Source organism: Nicotiana tabacum, chromosome 7 (assembly GCF_000715075.1).
Source record: "Nicotiana tabacum cultivar K326 chromosome 7, ASM71507v2, whole genome shotgun sequence".
In the NCBI taxonomy this organism is placed as follows: Eukaryota; Viridiplantae; Streptophyta; class Magnoliopsida; order Solanales; family Solanaceae; genus Nicotiana; species Nicotiana tabacum.
Window position 1 is genome coordinate 145,775,899 of NC_134086.1, and position 17,166 is coordinate 145,793,064.

The following is a 17,166-nucleotide window of genomic DNA, read 5'->3' on the forward strand; positions in this document are numbered from 1 at the left end:
TAGACAATAGTAGTATTCATTTTGGGTTGTAATCCTATGGTTACTCATATGGCATGCATGAATGAAACTTTTCTCTATATTTTTTTTTAATTTTTTTTTTTCCGAAGTAAAATAGTTTTTTAAAGATATTTTTATGATTTGGGTTATATCTTAAGGTGATTGTGTTTTGAAAAGGCTTTCATATTCCCTATTAGGCATACAGATGAGTATTAATTTATGTATGGTTTACTCGGGTCGGGTAGATTATCGGGTGTCGGTCACAGGGTTTTAGGGTGTGTCAAACTTTGCCATTTAAGATCATAGGCACACACAAAAGAAATTTAAGTTATAAGCATAGAGAGGAATTCATCTAGTTCGGCATATTAATCACAATGTAACCTTGTCTTGACATTTAGGCATTTAGCACATAGCTCATGTTTTCCACACATCCACTTTACAAGGAATAACACTTTAAACACATGGAGAAGCAACTTCCACATACATTTTAACAATATCAATTCATTTGACGTAATAAGTACCACATCAATCAAATTTCAGACTTACAACATTTGCACGGGCACTATGGAGGCTCAATTTCTAAAAGGAGGGGTTTTTAGCCATACATACCTTGTTTAAGCTTTTCTTAAGTTACTACGACGTTCCCGAAATTCTAGCAATCCCAATCTACTTTGAGACATAACAAAATTGAACACAAATTAGGAAGGTATTCATGGTTTCAGCTCATTTGAGCATTTTATCAAATACTAGTTGAGCATCTTGATTTCAAATCTCTTTTACAATATTTCCTTCATTCCTCAACCCAATCTTTACTTATTTATGTTCAACAATCTTCCCACAAACCTAATTTGTACATGCATGTATACACAATACTATTACACCCAAGAATCATACCTCAATAACCCATCACACAATCTCTACAACACCGACAGAACCTAGGTTGGGCACTTATGGCTTCCAATCACAATCCCATGAGTTACAATACTTAATTCATACTCATATTCCCATAATATATCCATATATGTAAGTCTAAGGGTGTAGGATTTACCTTTTGGAAGAAATCTTGCAAACCCTCCTTTGAGTTCTTGAAGGAATTTCTTGAAGATCTATGTGTTCTATGAGTAGATTTTACCAATACTAGTGTCACACCTCCTTTTTCATCGCGCCCGCAGGGGTGCAGAGGGAGTTTTTCCAATTAAAGGACAATCGAAATGGGATTTTATTATTGAGATTCAGAGTCGCCACTTGGGAGATTTATGGTGTCCCAAGTCACCGGTTGAATCCCGAATCGAGGAAAAGATTGACTCTGTATTACAGACCGCAAACCAGAAGTCTAAGTAAGGAATTCTGTTAACCCGGGAGAAGGTGTTAGGCATTCCCGAGTTCCGTGGTTCTAGCACGGTCGCTCAACTGTTATATTTGGCTTGAATTATCTGATTTTAACAATTATGAACTTATGTGCAAATTTTTAACTCTTACCACCTTTATTATTATTATTATTTTAAAAGAGAATTGCAACGTTATTAAAACACGTTTTGAACCACGTCACATCAATGTACCTATGATTTTGGACACGTTTTAACATCGTTGAGATTTGGATTTGGGTCGCATAAATGCGCACCCGAGTTTAGGGAAGTAATGTTATTTAAAGTGCGTCTACAGTGACTAACGCGTTATTATTTTGGGGAAGGCCGTGAAATTTGCTAAACGGCCCATCCCGAATTTTATGTATTCATTATAACCATTTATTGAGGGCCCCGCAACTTGTGCGTTTTATTTGGCGAGACTCGTCTCATTTTTTTTATTTAAAAGGGTAAGCCTAAAGCAACTATAATTTGCTATTTTTATTGTCTCTAAAGTAAAAGAAGAAGTCCTAATTAATTTGTTTTAAGAGCTACTTCCCTTTTAAGAAAGAAACTTATAATTAATCCGCATCGGGCCTCCAAGGCCTACCCGTGGGACAACCGGCTTTCATCTCCAAATCCAAGCACAACTGGAAAGGTAATCAAGAAGATGGAGAAGTTAGCAAACAGAAGGGAAGACAACAACAATCAGAAGTTCAAACAGCAACCCACACAACTACTTTCAGCCCAGAAATGAATCAGAGATTGCAGGAAAGTTTTTAAATCAAACAGGATAGGTAAATCAACCCAGGGCAGCACCCAAAATCAACCAAAATCACCCAGCAACAGATCAAACATTAGAAAGTTTCCAGCAATCAAATCCGGGGCAAAATAGCCATTGAACTCGAATTTGAACTACAAAATCCACTGGAACAGTTATTCTCTAAGGGTCCTAAGACTGACTCTCAAACTGATTCAAATCTCTCTAGTTCTACCCCTTTAAAAGAAGAAACTGAATACTGAAGCTCTCTCTTTCTTTTTTAATACTGATTTCCGGACTAAAAAAATCTGATCAAAGACTCCTCCCTATTGCTCTCAATATTTTCTGAATCTTCTCTCTCTCTCTCTCTCTCTCTCTCTCTCTCTCTCTTTATTCTCCAAAACTGATCCCCCCTTTTAACTCTGTCCAGGCCCCTATTTATATACAAACTACAACCCCTTTTACAGCTCTTAGGAGCACTCAGCCCCATTAATTAAACATTTTTCCCATGATATTCTCTAGAACTCCACTAGGGTCTATTTTGTCACCCATTAACCCTTGTCTTTCCTTTATTTTATTCAATGGTACATACTTTCATTAAATTCCCATTAGGCCTCTCTATGCTATTGCTGATTCCCATCCCACTATTATGGGACAATACACTAGTTTAATGGTTATATTGATCCCTTTACTGTCAGACCACTCTCATTAACCATTTCAAACTTCTCAAATCCCAAACTACCCTCCTGAATGCCCTGAACTACTATCCTACCTCAACCCCCATTCAATCTGCACCAAATCCATCAGCTATAACCGATTCAACTAAGTTAGAAATCCTAACCACTGATCAACTAAAGGCTGAACTTAAACACAAGTTCAATTCCCTCGGACTCCAAACTCAAACAGAACCACATTCAGCTTCAAACCAATAAACTCACATGACAATTGAACTCATATCATAACGGACATTATTGCAACCAAGATGACGGGTTTAGGGATTCAGGGAATAGACTAACACAATTCTACACTAAACCTAAATACGTGCAAATGAAACTGTAAACACACTGAATGAACACCTGAATTCATATGCCAAGTCACGTCACGGAGTAGGGGACCAAACATTACACAAAGATGAAACAATTTGGCATAACAACAAATGATTTGACCAGAACTACTGAACTACAATTAAGCCGGATTGATCGACAAAACTATTTAACCACATGTTGACTGATAGAAGAAATCTAGACCAAGAAAAGTCCGATGGAGAAGAAAGAAAGGAAAGTAACTGAAAAAAAAATAAAAAAATAACTATAACGAATCGCAATCAGACCAACCATGAAACAATAAAAGAAAAGGTAAAGAAAAATACCTTAGAATTTCGGTCCCAGTTCCCATTTGTTTTAGTTGAAACTCTCACTTGTGTTTGAAGCAGAGACAAACCTTAATCGAATGTTCTCGGCTGAGAACATACGACTAAGGTCGACCCCTACCTCAATCCTTTCCCTTTAGGGTTCGCTCTTTATTTGAGATTCAACCAACTCCGCTCTGATTCGAGCAAAACTAGTAGGGGACTTGGGACGAGGGTGGGCTAGTGGTCAAAAGGGGTGAGTTTGGGAGGGTTTAGGTTAGGCGCCGCCACCAGGGGATCTTGTGGCGGTGCTAGAGTTCTTGGCTCAAAATCAATATTCGAGCGTCTGGGACTAGATTCGAAGGAAGGGGAGGGTGGATTTGGAGAGAAGAGGTCAGGGCGGAGTTGTGGTGTGAAATTGGGGGTCATTGGACGAACTAGGGTTCCGACCTTATTTTCGATCTAATATTCGAAGCAAACGGCTGAGATTCGAGGGATAAGGGTTAAGGGTTCTGATTGGGGAGGTCGAGGGGAATCAGTGGTGTAAAGATGGGGTCGTTTGGACCACCGGAACCGCCGTGAGGCGATTTCCGGTGGGCGGAGCACGGTGGTAAGAGGCGGAGGATCTGTTTGGTCTCTGAAGCTCAGAGACGAAGAGGTGAGGGGGGGTTGGCTTGGGGCGGCAGGGGGGGTATGGTTTGGGGATATATAGTGGATGAAGGATTCGATCCAGTCCGTTAGATTAATTAAAATTAACGGACTGGATTAAACACTTAATAGAAATGACACCGTTTCTTTTAAGCGGGGGTTGGGTCGGTTTGAATGTAAAGCGGGTCGGGCTAGATCGGGTGAGGATGGAGTGATCTGAACCGTTGGATCAAGTCGTATCAATGGCTTAGATCTATTATCCAGATACGACATCGTTTGGATATATCTGGGACCGGCCGGTTTGGGCCTGGATTGGGCGTTTGAGGTGTGTGAGGGTTTGGGCCTGATTGGTTCAAATTAAGGGATGGCCCAGTCCGATTTCATTGCTATTTTTGTTCTTACTTTCTTTTACTTCTTTAAACTAATTTTTCAAAATTAAAAACCTAAAAATCCTAAATTAAATTATAAAATCGACAATTAACTTAAAATATTAGTTCTTAATAATAATTATCACACGAAATTAAACACAAATAAAGATAAAATCACACAATTTGGACATTAAATGCTAAAAATGCAAAGTACATATTTTTATGATTTTTCCATTTTGTAAAACAAACTTGATTGTTTAATTAATTCCTAAATTGTAAAATTAAATCCTAAATGCACATGCAACACATATTTTTGTATTTTTCTTAATTAAAGTAGAAATAAACATGCACAGACAAAATACAAATAAATCACAAACAACACAAAACCATTTTATTTTGAATTTTTGGGAGTAGTTCTCATAGGGCAAAAGTCACGTGCTCACAGCTGCCCCTCTTTGTCCGGAAACATGAAGAGTTTCCGTGCAAAGATAAAGTGAGCGGATACGAGCGATTTTTGCCGTTCGGCTACTCCGTGTGAAGCATTTTTTGAAAGATTTGACCGAACCTCTGCTTCAAAGGTTTCCTACATATCCCTGGTTAAAGGAGAATCAGGTCAATGTAGTTCGGGAAGTTTCAGTAGCTGGGACTACCATGAAGCTGTAATTTTGCTGTTACTACTGCTGCATGCTGTTACTACTGCTTTCCGACCTCCTTATTATATCGTGCTAAAAGAAGACAAGAAGCTAGACTAAACTAGGGATTACAACATCTTATCTATCTTCAAACTTGCTATTGGGCCTTCTTTCTGATTTTTGCAGCGGAATTTATGCTGGCGATATTTTGTTGTAACCCTCCGCTTTACTGACTCTTGACTTGAAATTAAGTGTAGTCCTCTGTTCTACAGGCGGACTCCTGACTTCAAACTTGAAATTTATTCCTCTGTTCTACAGGCGGGCTCCTGACTTCGTTTTGAAATGTACTCCTCCGTTCCACAGGCAGGCTCCTGACTCCAACTTGACTTTAAAAGATAATACGGCCTCCATTCTCCAGGTGGACTCCTGACTTCAACAACAATTTAAAGATAATGCAGCCTCCATTCTCCAGGCGGGCTCCTGACTTCAATAACAACTATTTCTCCAGAATATAACACTTTCATTCTCCGGGCGGGCTCCTGACCTCAACAATTTCTTAAAAACATAACACCTCCATTCTCCAGGCGAGCTCCTGACTTCAACAACTTCTTAAAAATATAACACCTCCATTCTCCAAGCGGGCTCCTGACTTCAACAACTTCCTAAAAATATAACACCTCCATTCTCCAGGCGGGCTCATGACTTCAACAACTTCCTAAAAATATAACACCTCTATTTTCCAGGCGGGCTCCTGACTTCGACTACAACTCAAAAAATATAACACCTCCATTTTTCAGGTGGGCTCCTAACTTCGACTACAACTCAAAAATATAACACCTCCATTCTCCAGGCGGGTTCCTGACCTCAACAATTTCTTAAAAACATAACACCTCCATTCTCCAGGCGGGCTCTTGACTTCAGCTACAACTCAAAATGTAATACCTCCATTCTCCAGGCGGGCTCCTGACTTCACTACTTTCCAAAACATAATACCTCCATTCTCCAGGCGGGCTCCTGACTTCAACTACTTCTTAAAAATATAGCACCTCCATTCTCCAGGTGGGCTCCTGCCTTCAATGACTTGTAAGAAATGCGTTTTATTGCTGTTGCTCCTTCCTGCCTCCTGAACCATTTTCCTTCTAACTTGAAATTATCTTCTTTCAGAACTGCTTCCCTCAAAACTGGTGTTTCATTCCTCTGAAAACTGCTGGCGATAATACCGGTGTTTTATTCAAAAGTATGTTATTTTCCTCCTTCAAAGACTACTTCCCTTAAAGCTGGTGCTTTCCTTCCACTGGAACTACTTCCCTTAAGACTTGTGTTATCTTCCTTCCGAAATTGCTTCCTTTAAAACTTGTTTGGCCTTCTTCCGAAAACTGCTGGTGATCCCATCTTTCCCCAAACTTGTGTTATCTTGCTTCTTCCCCAAGTGGGTACCGGGCTTCCAAAAAATTTTCAAAAATGAAAGAAAACTTTCTGCCCCAGTTTGACAATCTTTCTTGTATCATGATGTCTTTTCATCATCTATAACATTTCCTGTCCCTTCTTCAAATCAAAGAAAAAATTTTGTTAGTTTAAAACATGGTGAATGGTCGTGCCACTCCTGCTGGGGATGGTTTCCTCTTTCTCCTTTCCCAGCTTTGTGTTCCATTACATTACCAAAGCTTGCTGGGGATGAGATTATTTGTTGGGGATGATATTCCTGTTGGCGATCATATTCCTGCTGGGGATGGTTTTCCCCCTCTTCTTTCCCTGCTCCGTGTTGTCCGACCCTCTTGGAACTTGGTCGATAATCTGCCAGGGATGCTCTTGTTTCTTGATGATTCTTTATTCACCAATTGTTGCTTCCCACTTTTCTCCATACTCTCACCGAAATCCTAGACCAATCCATCATTTGGTCTTGCAACGAACGTCTTTCTCGTTCCATTGCATTATCTTTGGCCCGTCCTATCCACATTGTGTTTTTGCACCATCTTGGCAACTGGTAATAAGCTCTAAAAATCCTTTTCAAAAACAAACTGGTGGGGAGATAAAGTCTTTAAAAATAAAAAATGATGAATTCAAGAAAATAAGAGAAGAATAGTTTTCTGAATGGTACAACCGATCCCAATGATCACGTCGTGCATTTTGGATTAACCAACCCAGTCTATTTATATCAATCAATCTTTCTGATGGCCTTACTTTGTTGGGGATATGTAAGCGCCTAATTCTTTTGTCGACTCAACATCTTTGCACTGCTTGATGCCTCGACGGGACCTTTCCGTCAATCTTATCTTGTTTGCCTCTTTTGACCCCTTGTCGCCTCATAGTGCCCTTCGAGGGGTTTTCACTAATAAGACTCTCATTTCCCTCAACTCCCGTCGCCTTATGGTGCCTGTGAAGGTTTTCACCGATAAAACTCTCTCGTTTTATTTCTCTCAACTTACGTCGCCTTATGGTGCCTGTGGAGGTTTTCACCGATAAGACTCTCTCATTTTATTTTATTTTTTTCCAGCTGGGGATTGGAGTGTTACCGATATGACTCTCTCTGCTGGGGATTCTTTCGGCTATCAATTCATTTCCAGCTTATGATCCTCTTCTTTGCTGGGGATCAGAGTGTTATTCCCGACTTCTATTTGCATTACTTGGCACTTCTCGGATACTGATCGGGAGGTCTTTTTTGGACATCAATATGAGTTTTTGTGTATGTCTAAAAGAAAAGGGGTATCAAAAGGTTCAAAATAATTTTGATGGGTAAAACATTACAACTCTTGGAATCAAACTTCCTTCCCAAAATTACAAACACACCTTCTGCCCCAGTTTCTTGCTTGGGGATTTTTTATTTTTGTTACACTATGACCGAGCCGTGAGGCGCCTACGTATCCTTTTTTGAGGAATCAGGTCAAACGTAGTTCCCAATTCCTTTGTTTTTCTTGTGACTTTTCTTTTGTCTTTATTATCATTATTTTTCTCTTCTCTTTTTCTTTCATTTTCATTACAGATTCCAAAAGAGGGGTATGAAAGAATAAATAAGGCTCAAAAAGGGAAGCAAAGGTTGAAGTGTTTGGATGGAAGAATAAATTGCCTCCGTCATTTCATTCTCCGATACCATGCCAAATGCAAACAAACGATAATTACCATTAGAAGAAATCACATATAATATCTCTTAACTGCGTCAGAATTGATAGCCATGTCGACGCATTTCCCTTCGATATCTGTTAAACATAAAGCGCCATTGGACAACACTCTGGTTACAATGAATGGCCCTCGCCAATTCGGGGCGAACTTGCCCTTCGCCTCAGCCTGATATGGGAGGATGCGTTTCAGCACTTGCTGGCCCACTTCAAACTTCCAGGGACGCACCTTTTTGTTGTATGCTCTTGCCATTCTCCTTTGATATAACTGGCCATGACACACAGTTGCCAATCTTTTTTCATCAATCAAGTTCAACTGCTCCAGACGAGTTTTGACCCACTCATCATCATCAATCTCAGCTTCAGCGACAATCCGAAGAGACAGGATTTCAACTTCCGCCGATATTACTGCTTCAGTTTCATATACCAACAAATAAGGAGTTTTCCCTACTGAAGTATGGACAGTAGTGCGATAACCCAACAATGCAAATGGTAATTTTTCATGCCATTGCCTCGAACCTTCTACCATCTTCCGAAGTATCTTCTTTATGTTTTTGTTGGATGCCTCAACTGCTCCATTCGCCTTGGGACGATATGGGGTGGAATTGCGGTGTGTAATCTTAAACTGTTGACATAACTCTTTCATCAAATTGCTGTTAAGATTAGCACCATTATCCGTGATGATCACCTTTGGGATTCCAAATCGACAGATGACATTTGAGTGAACAAAATCGACCACTGCTTTCTTGGTCACAGACTTGAAAGTTTTGGCCTCAACCCATTTGGTGAAATAATCAATGGCCACCAGGATAAACCTATGCCCGATGGATGCTGTTGGCTCAATTGGTCCAATGATATCCATGCCCCAGGCAACAAATGTCCATGGTGCTGACATTGTATGCAATTCTGTCGGCGGAGAATGAATCAGATCTCCGTGTATCTGACACTGATGGCATTTCCGCACGAAACTAATACAATCACGCTCCATAGTGAGCCAATAGTACCCTGCTCGAAGAATCTTCTTCGCCAATACATATCCGCTCATATGTGGCCCACAAACTCCAGCATGTACCTCTGTCATAACTGTCGTGGCTTGACTAGCATCTATACATCTCAGCAATCCCAAATCTGGTGTTCTTTTGTACAACACTCCTCCATTGAGGAAAAATCCATTTGCCAGTCGCCGAATGACTCTCTTTTGATCTCCGGTGGCCTGCTCCGGGTATATCCCCATCCTGAGGTATTCCTTGACATCATAGAACCATGGTTCGCCATCCAGTTCTTCCTCTAACATGTTGCAATAAGCATGCTGATCACGAACCTGAATATGCAATGGGTCAACATGAATTTTGTCTGGGTGGTGCAACATTGATGTTAAGGTGGACAAAGCATCGGTAATCTCATTATGAACTCTTGGGATGTGTCTGAACTCCACTGATCAAAATCGCTTGCTCAGATTGTGCAAACATTGTCGATATGGTATGAGCTTCAAATCCCTTGTTTCCTATTCACCCTAAATCTGATGCACCAGGAGGTCCGAGTCTCCCAAGACCAAGACGTCCTGGACATCCATGTCCGCAGCTAGCCGTAGACCCAAAATGCATGCCTCATACTTAGCCATGTTGTTGGTATAATAGAAATGCAGCTGAGCCGTAACAGGATAATGATGTCCTGTTTCAGAAATAAGTACCGCTCCTATTCCAACTCCCTTCGCATTTGCGGCTCCATCGAAAAAAGCTTCCATTCTGGTTCCTTGGTCATTTCCAACTCATCTATATTCAGCACTTCTTCATCAGGAAAATACGTCCTCAAGGGCTCGTATTCTTCATCAACAGGATTCTCAGCCAAGTGATCAGCCAATGCTTGGGCCTTCATGGCCGTCCTCGTCACATAGACGATGTCGAATTCTATGAGTAATATTTGCCATTTCGACAATCTCTCTGTGGGCATAGGCTTTTGGAAAATATACTTTAGTGGATCCAAGCGTGAAATGAGATAAGTAGTATATGATGACAGATAATGCTTCAATTTCTAGGCCACCCAAGTTAGGGCGCAACATGTCTTCTCGAGTTGAGTGTACTTAACCTCATAGCCTATAAACTTCTTGCTGAGATAATAGATGGCTTGCTCCTTCCTTCCTGTAATGTCGTGTTGCCCTAGTACGCAACCAAACAAATTCTCCAGGACCATTAGATAAAGAATTAACGGTCTTCCCGGCTCAGGTGGAACCAACCCAGGTGGATTTGATAAATATCCTTTGATTTGGTCAAATGCTTCCTGACATTCTGCCGTCCATTCTACCGCAACATCTTTCTTCAGTAGCCAAAAAATGGGTTCACAAGTTGTTGTGAGTTGAGCAATAAACCTGCTGATATAATTCAACCTTCCTAACAGACTCATTACTTCTGTCTTGTTCTTCGGCGGTGGCAAATCTTGGATGGATTTGATCTTTGACGGGTCCAACTCAATGCCTCGCTGACTGACGATGAATCCCAATAGCTTCCCAGATGGAACACCAAATGCACATTTGGCCGGGTTGAGCTTAATATCGTACCTTTGAAGTCCTTGGAAAAACTTCCTTAGGTTTGCTACGTGGTCTTCCTGATGCTTGGATTTTATGATCACATCGTCCACGTATACCTCAATCTCTTTGTGTATCATGTCATGAAACACAATAGTCATTGCTCTCATGTACGTTGCCCCAACATTCTTCAAACCAAATGGCATTACCCGGTAGCAATAAGTCCCCCACGGAGTAATGAAAGCCGTCTTTTCCGCATCTTCTTCATCCATCAGAATCTGATGATACCCAATATTGCAATCCACAAAAGACCCGATCTCACGTCCGGCACAATTATCGATCAAGATATGGATGTTGGGTAATGGAAAGTTATCCTTTGGGCTTGCCCTGTTCAGATTGCGGTAATCAACACACACCCTGATCTTCCCATCTTTCTTCGGCACTGGCACCACATTAGCCAACCAATCAGGATATCGAGTGACCCGAATAACCTTTGCTTGCAGCTGCTTGGTTACTTCCTCTTTAATCTTCACACTTATGTCTGTTTTGAACTTCCTCAATTTCTGCTTGACGGGAGGGCATGTCGGGTTAATGGGCAATTTGTGAACCACTAAATCCGTGCAAAAACGTCTTTGAACTCAATAAGTGCTTTGATTAGTTCTTCCCTGATATTAGGTGCAATGTGGATGCTTATTTTAGTTTCCCTGATATCATCTGCATCCCCTAAATTGATGGCTTCTGTGTTATTTAAGTTAGGCTTGGATTACTCTTCAAACTGCTTAACTCTCTGTTTATCTCTTCGAAGGTTTCATCCTCATCGTATTCCGATTCATCATCATAATCGACCTCTTGCACAATTAGTTCAAAATCAGATTGATTTTTTAGACTAGGTTGAAGATCCATTGTGCATGCCATGTCATTAGAACCAATATAAAGAGAACTGTTCAGAAAGAGAAAAGAAGAAAACAAAGTTAAAACAAAATAAGAAGAGAAAAGCTTTCACTTTTTTTAAAATACGGGATAACAGAGTTTCACACTTTGCTGAATACAAAACAAAACTGGATTACAACCCTGGAATAATCCAAAAAAAAAAATCAGAGCCCACTACCAAGGCTCCCTCCGGGTAGGAATGGGAGTAGCCATCCAATTGTTGATATTTGCCCTAGGCCCTACAAACTGTACATCTAACCTACTGGACCCTTCTCCAGCTTTTATCATGTTGACATTGGCGAACAACCTTTCAAAGCCCTCATTCAAATCTCCATCTGGCCTAATCAGTGGTCCGATAACTTTCGAGACCGACAACTCTCTGATACCTGCTCTGACAAATGATCTAGATAGGCGCGGGATTGGCTTGGGAAGGACCCAGACTCTTTTATTCAACTTGCAGGCCCGTCTCATATCCGCCGCTGTAGGCTTGAACCCCAACCCAAAGGTATCCAGATTTTTGGGCAAAGAAACCGGCTGAACAATACCTTGAAGATCAGCCCCTAAACCTTTGCCTGGCACAAACCCGTTCTTCAATATCTCCGAGGCTACCATGACAGTTGCAGTTGCTATTTTGGGAAGTGGGATGCTTTCACCTTCGGGAACTTTGTCCACTAAAACCGTATCGAAAACCTGGTAAACCCACGGTCCCTTATCATCATCAATCTCTATGAAGGGTACGATGGCATCACTTACGGCGCTTGCATTATCTTCCCCATGTACTACGATCTCTTGCCTATCCCACTCGAATTTGACCATCTGATGTAATGTAGAAGGCACTACTTTGGCGGTGTGGATCCAGGGTCACCCTAACAGAAGATTATATGACACTGCCACGTGTAACACTTGAAACTCCATGGTGAACTCGACTGGACCAATTGTTAATTCAAGTATGATGTCACCCACTGTGTCTGTACCACCACCATCAAACCCTCGAAAATAGATGATGTTCTTGTAAATCCTGTCACCATCGACATTCAGTTTGTTCAACGTGGTCAAAGGACAGATATTGGCAGTGGACCCATTATCAATCAGTACTCGAGTGACTACCGAGTCTTCGCACTTCACGGTCAAATAAAAGGCTCTATTATGTTCTGTACCCTCCACGGGCAACTCGTCGTCTGAAAAAGTGACCCTGTTGACCTCGAAAATCTTGTTTGCTATTTTCTCCAGATGGTTCACAGACATCTTATCCGGAACATGGGCTTCGTTCAGAATTTTCATCAATATCCGGCGGTGCTCGTCTAAATGGATCAACAACGATAATAATGAGATCTGTGTCGGGTTCTTCCTCAACTGCTGCATAATGGAGTAATCTTGCGCCTTCATTTTCTTTAAAAATTCTTCCGCCTCTTCCTTGGTAACTGGATTCTTTGTCGCTACTGGATTGGCCCTTCTTAACTCTACGGGAGCAAAACACCTTCCCGAACGAGTTAACCCCTGTGCCTCACATATTTCCTCCACAACTTCCTTCCCCTTATGCATTACCATTACTTGACTGTAGCTCCATGGCATAGCTTTTTCGCTGATTATCGGCAACTGCATTATTGGCCTGATAACAACTGGTCCTATGCATGCCCCCTTCATGGCTATTGGCTTGGTTGATATCCCTTGCACCATTACTTTGACCGACTCTGGATTCTTGGCAACATCAGACGAACTCTTCCCCATCGCCACCACTGGCTTACCTTCTACCCTTTCTGACTGCACTACCGCTTTTCCACTGATCGTCTTTTCTTTCAGACTGGCACGGATCATCATTACCGTTTGTGAGGGCTTCTTGAGCTTCCCTCCTTCGTGCACTAGTTCGATCATGTGGGCTTCATGATGTGCCGACAACGGGTTTTGATTGATGTTAGGTGCCTCTAGCTCCTGGACCTCGATCCTATTTGTGTCAATAAGATCTTGTACGACAGTCTTCAACTTCCAACACTTCTTAGTATCATGCCCGGGAGCCCCCAAACAATATTCACACCTTACCGAGTGGTCTAGATTTTTGGGAAGGGGATTTGGCAATTTGGGCTCCGTAGGACTCAATAGGCCTAACTGCCTCAATTCAATTTGTGGAATAGAGTAGTATATGTTTCTCCCAGCGGAGTGAATGTTCCCTGCCTCTGCACCCTTTCATTCCTGAAAGTCTGATTCCCACGGAAACCTGGTCCCGAAGGATTCCTGTAGGCCCTTGGTGGTGGATATGTGTTTTGTGGAGGTGGATATGTATTTTATGGAGGTGGATATATATTTTGTGGAGGTGGATATGTATTCTGGGGAGCCAGCGCACGCCATTGCGGGCGAGCCGGAGGCTGGGTGTAAGTTTGGGCATGATGGACAGAGAAATGTGGCTCTTATGGTGGGTAGTAGGGCTGTGGAAGGCCGTATGGAATGTGTGGGTAATTTGAGTGATGGGGTCTAGGTTGGTAGTGGGGGGGACCTCTGGATCTGGACCAAGTACCTGCCTCGACTGTTGCGACATCTTCCCTTTTCTTCTTTCCGAGCGCCCCTCCCGTGCCGCTCTGGATGGCCTGAGTGGTTGCTTTAATCACCGAATAGCTTAGGATTTTGTTGGACTTAAGTCCCTCTTCAATCATACTGCCCATTTTTACTACTTCGTTGAAAGATTTGCCAACTGACGTCACCAGGTGACCGAAGTAAGTTGGCTCCAGAGTATGCAGAAAGTAGTCCACCATTTCCCCCTCTCTCATCAGAGGATCAACTCTTGCCGCCTGCTCTCTCCAGCGGAACCCAAATTCTCGGAAGCTTTCCCCGGGCTTCTTCTCAAGTTTCAGCAATGTGAGACGGTCAGGGACGATCTCAAGGTTGTATTGGAAGTGGCCTGCAAAGGCTTGTGCCAGATCGTCCCAGGTGTACCACCTGCTAGGATCCTGTCTTGTGTACCATTCCAGTGTAGACCCGCTTAGACTTTGACCAAAATGAGCTATCAACAACTCGTCTTTTCCCCCGACCTCTCTCATCTTACTACAAAAACCTCGCAGATGTGCCATTGGATCACCGTGCCCCTCGTATAGATCAAACTTTGGCATCTTGAACCCTGTCGACAATTGAATGTCGGGGAATGGGCACAGATCTTTGTAGGCCACACTGACTTGGTTTCCTAACCCATGGATATTCCTGAAGAACTGCTCCAGGCTTTTAAACTTTCGAAGCACTTCATCTTGCTCTAGGCTCTTAGCCGGCTTTTCAATTTCTACCGGGATCTCGAAGTGAGTATTATAAGTATGAGGCTCGGGTGCTTTGAAGGTTGGTTCAGGGGGTAATATTGGTTATCGTGAGCCTGAAACAACGGCTCGCTGGATGATCTTTGCAGCGTGGCTGGTGGGGGTGCCACAAAAATAGGAACATTTGGTGGAGGAGGGTTCTGATTGGGTTGTGAAGCTTGGGGATCATAGGCATTTCTTCCCTGATAGCATAGGTGACTAGGGAAGCTTGTCGAAAGGCCGAGGGGAGGGTATTCCGGCGTGTGTCCTGGTGGGAGAGTGGCAGTAATGGGAGGGTTAGGCACTTTTTGTACCTTAGCTAAGGCCAGCTGCATTTCTTTCATCTCCTATCTCATCTTATCCATTTCCTCCTTCAGCATTTGATTCTCTGTCCTTTCATCCTCGACACTTTGGTCTGAACTAGTCATGCTTTTTAGTATGGGCCCTTTGGATCTTGTTTGGTAATGGTAATCTGCCAGAACGTTCTAACAAACTAACTGGTTCGAAATCTCTGGAAAGACAACAAACTTGTTAGCGTTAGAGTTTAACACATATTGCAATTTCACGTTGGGGGATGCAATGTTCCTAGGCAGTTTAACCATTTCTAACATGTCTTTGCTTCGATCGCATGCGTCATTTCGGCTTACTTTGTTTGTGCCTTGTTTAAGTGTTTCTGAAACTTTCTTTATCTCTCTTTTTATTTCTTTCTTTTCCTTTCTTTTATTCACTTTGCCTTTCTCTTTTTCTTTTTAGTGGTGGTCGAGTCTTATGTGGATTGTCTACGTATAATGTCCCCGCATGAATCAGACCGCGCGTAGTTCTGCCACAAGTGCAGAAAATAAAGACACCATTTTTGGATTTTTCAACCTTTACTAGCAAAACATTTTATTACAAGGCAAAACATTTTTGAAAGGAAATTGACAGACTTTATACAGACTACAGACTTTATGCCAAAAAGGGAAATACAAACTCCGACGGACAACAGATTCTGAAGACAAGGAAAATACAGACTCAAACTATGAATGTTTCAGAGTTTTGAATTTTTGGCACCCGCGGGGCGTCGTTTGGCCTTGCCGCGGGCTTTGGTGGAAGGCCCCTTTGCAGATCTTTCAAATCTTCCATGATCTGGTGGACATAAATCATTATTGAAGCAAAGAAGGTGGTACGGGACATATCCTCACAAGCTAGGCACTTTATGGTGATGTAGTGCCCGATATCGTCGATTCTTCCCTTGATTCTGTCCCTTTCCATAAGCAATCGCTCTATTTGTTGATTCCGCGTCCCCAACATTTGCGCGTTGTAAAGGAGTTGATCCTGAAACTCATTCATCTGTTTCTCTATTCGGGCCATTAGATTATAGTAGCGCTTCCTATCTGCTCTGGCGTCTCGGGCTTGTCTGAAGATCCGCTCTTTGAGAGTGGATATTGTTTCTCTCAATATAGCGATGTTCCTTTCGTAGTCCCTCTTCATTTGTTGCATAGACCGTGATCGCTCTTCTGCCTTCTTTATCCATTTCACCTGGATTCTCGCTAGACCAGCTTTAGATTTTTCCAGGTCTTCTTGATACTTGAGGACTTCCTTCTTTAGACCGTTTATGAGCCTTTCATCAGCCCGTCTTCTCTTAAGGTTTCTGGTAGCTATTTTCATTTCCTGGATTTGAGCTTTGAGGACCTCGTTTTCCTGAGCTAGTTTTATCTTTCTCCCTCATCTGCAGCGATATGCAAATCTTTCTCAAATTTCAAATCTTCGACTTGCTTCTCCAACTTGCCTATTGTAACCCTATACTCGTGCTCTTTAGCCAACTAATCCCACTATTATTGCGACGCCTTGACGAATTCCTAGAGATGGGATCTTTTAGCCGGCCTTTCGTGCTCAAGTTCTCTCATGTACCAAGCAAGGTATCCTGGCGCCACTTCGCCTTTGGCCTGATCTTGCACGCAAGTATTTGCTTTTAAATATTGGCATTCACTCCAGATCTGACGGATTCTTGCTTCAGGGAATTGTCTTTCAGGGCTAATCTCAATTACTTGAGCACTAAGATCTTCCTCCCGTGGCACTGTTTGGCATCTCCCGAGTTGTCTCAAAACCCGATATGGCGCGTAAGGCTGAATGCTCTTGAGCCCCATCAATAGAAAGTGGGTCCTAGCTGCCGGCATATGGATGACCTCGTCAACGGGCAACCATCCTAGTGTCCACTGTATTTGGCTGGCGGTGAGGTTCCGAAAGAATGATGT